This window comes from Sparus aurata, chromosome 15 (assembly GCF_900880675.1).
Source record: "Sparus aurata chromosome 15, fSpaAur1.1, whole genome shotgun sequence".
NCBI classification, from domain to species: domain Eukaryota; kingdom Metazoa; phylum Chordata; class Actinopteri; order Spariformes; family Sparidae; genus Sparus; species Sparus aurata.
Window position 1 is genome coordinate 21,240,088 of NC_044201.1, and position 3,066 is coordinate 21,243,153.

Here is a 3,066-nt window from a genome sequence, read left to right on the forward strand (position 1 = left end):
TATGTTTTTAACACTAAGAAGGCTCGACACAACATGAAACTTTGCTCGTAGCATCACCAGGGTCTCTACTTATGAACACGAGCATTAAGAACATTGGGCCTCATTCATGAATCGTTCTTACGAACAAATGTGTTCTTAAGTCATACTTAAGAAGATTTTACGAAGACTTTGGCATTCATGAAATTTTTCTTATCCAGGATTTATTCTTAGTTAAGAACAAATCCTACGAACACTCAGGAGTACTCTTAGGCACATTTCAGTTACGACATGTTGGCATGGTTGTGTTTTCTTCTCATATGCAGTTCAATAAAATACAATATTACAGTGATAATTCTGTCATATTTATTTATTTCATATTTTTGGTAATTTACAGAGAATTTTAAATTTTTAAATAAATGATGTGCCAATGATTTAACATTAATCAAGTACATTGGAAACCATGCCATCAATTAGTAACCCCCTCCCCACCCTATTTATACGTTTTGCTGATCGTGCCCTACGGAGGGATCGAATGTTTCGGGATCACATAGATCTTTTTTCAGAGAGCGATGAGTTCCTCTTTGGACGCTTTAGGCTCCCACGACCGGTTCTTATAGATCTGTGCAACCACTTGGAGCCAGCACTTCGGAGCCACACACTTCGGTCCAACCCTGTCCCCCCGCATGTGCAGGTACTGTCGACCCTCGGCTTTTTGGCCACTGGAACATTTCAACGTGAGCTGGGGGACAGGGTGGGCATATCACAGCCATCCATTAGCCGCGCTCTCCCTCGAGTTGTGGATGCAATAAACCAACTGGCCACACAATACATAAAGTTTCCGTACACAGCAGAAGATCAAGTCGCAGTCAAGAGAGGATTTCATAACATCGCTGGCCTCCCTAACACCATTGGCGCAATAGACTCGCGCATGTACGCATTAAGGCACCCTCTCCAGACCCCTTCCCATACCTCAACCGCAAGCAATACCATTCGATAAACGTACAACTTATCTGCGACTCCAATGACCACCTTCTGAACGTGGTCTCCCGGTTCCCAGGAGGAGCACACGACTCCTATATTTTCCAAAACAGCTCCGTGGGAACACACCTTGAAGAAGGAGCAGCTGGTGACGCATGGCTTATTGGTACGTATCTTTTATATTATATTTTCCCATTAAAGTGTCTTTATTTGATTTTATCTTGATTTATTTGATAAGGGGATCGAGGATATGCCCTGGCTCCCTGGTTGATGACACCATTGACCAACCCTCAGACTCCACAGGAGATTTTATTCAACCAGATGCATGCGCACACTCGCTCTGACGCAATGATGGGACTAGACTGCAGGCGGGCTGTTCTTGTTCGAGCGCAATTAATTGCCCGCTTGTGAAGAAACACACAATTTCAGTCAAACAGTCTAATTCACTTAAAAAAGAATAAACAAAAAAAAAAAAAAAAGACGGACCAGTTTCAGTGCACATCTTTCACACGTTTATTTGTTTAAATTCTCATGAATTTCTTTAAGTGTGTTGGATATGGTTGCGAGTGATGAGGCAATCTTATCCAGTGTGTCAGCTATCCTTTCCTGATTGTCCAACACCGCGTCTGAAATCAGGCGTGGAGAGGCACGGGCGCGAGTACGCGTGGAGGTACTGCTGCAGGAGGGTTCTGTCCGTTCCGCAGGTTGGCTCTGTGGGACTTCATCTGTGAATAAATAATAAATCATGCACGGTTGCGATCCTCACTCCAATACTAAGACGTGTTTTGATCTCACACACTATGGTAAACTCCTCCGGGTACACCTTTTAAATAAAGCTATTATTCCAGAAAATAAATAAATGACCTTCTGATTGCTCTGGAGTAGCAGCCGCACAGGGAGGGGGTGACAGCGTTGCCTCGGGGCCCAGGTCTGTATCCAGACACTCAGCCGATGGTACTCCTAAAAAGTAAGGTGGGAAAATTAAACTATCAATTAAATAAATAACACATGACAGCGATTTAGATTTCTCCCATATAGCCTGCCTGAGAGTGCCGTCTCCCCGATGATGGCCCCGATGCGCTGGTCCAACTCAGACAGGGTTTTGGTGTCTGCTGTTCCCCCTCCAGTCCGTTGCGTCTCCCGTCGGGATTTTTGCAATGTTTTTTTTTGTTTCAGATTTAAGATCAAACCATTTTTTTTTCACCACCTCTATTGTGCGTCCTTCTCCTGACACTGCGTCCACTGCACGTGTGACAGCCTCCCATGTTTCCTTTTTGTTTGTACTGGTATAACCTGCACTAAGGCTACTGAATATATATTTTCTCCTTCGGGTGATTTCCTGCAGCAGTACCTCCACCTCTGAGCTGCTAAAGTTTATTTTTCGCCTCACCTGCTGCGCTCCAACTGATTTCTTTGTTGCTTTTGGCATTTTGTTGCTGTTTGCCAGGGCATCAGTGTCTACACGGCCCTGCAGTCTTCTATGGGCCCTTTTATGGGCATTAATGGGCGGTTACCTATGCTAATCCTATGTTTTATTAGACTCACCTGACACGCGCTCTCAATTTACGAGGAGGTGGCATTCATCAATGTAGGAACAAAGCTGCGAACAATTCTGAGGCTTACGAACGCGTTGATGAATCTGACGTAGGGTTTTCTTAAGGAACAACTTAAGAAAGAATCTAAGAAGATTCTTAAGAAGATATTGGTGAATGAGGCCCATTGTTTGTGTACGCAAAGTGTATGAAAAAGAAGGTTTTTGAACTACTCACGTTAGCTGCTGCATTTCCAGCGCGCGGCTGTCATGGCAGACAAAAAGTGTAGATCCTGTGGCTCCTCTCTCTCTCTCCTCGCCCTTTTGTCAGGCTCTTGGATCTCTTCGTCCGTAAGCTCGGGCTCGAAAAGGTACGGACGTCCGTCGAACTCGAACACCTCGCCCATTGAATCGTATTCTTCATATCCAGCCATGTCTTCAGGTGTCTTCTCTTGGTGTGTGCTGTGTTTGTGTCTCTCAGGTCACCGGTAGCATACTGGCTTCCGGCAACAACTATCTATGCGAGACATTACGTGACTTTTCCGGCTGCTGATTGTAGTATTGCTTGTAATATGAGG

General features: G+C 44.7%; 1 long non-coding RNA gene across 1 annotated transcript; it reads right to left on the bottom strand.

Annotated features, from left to right (window-relative positions):
* Nucleotides 1-1,446: 1,446 nt before the first annotated feature.
* Nucleotides 1,447-1,915, bottom strand: LOC115597012 (uncharacterized). Its single transcript, XR_003986992.1, has 2 exons — nucleotides 1,822-1,915; nucleotides 1,447-1,682 (listed from the first exon to the last, which is right to left on the bottom strand). It is a non-coding gene; the product is annotated as an uncharacterized LOC115597012 (long non-coding RNA).
* Nucleotides 1,916-3,066: the final 1,151 nt, after the last annotated feature.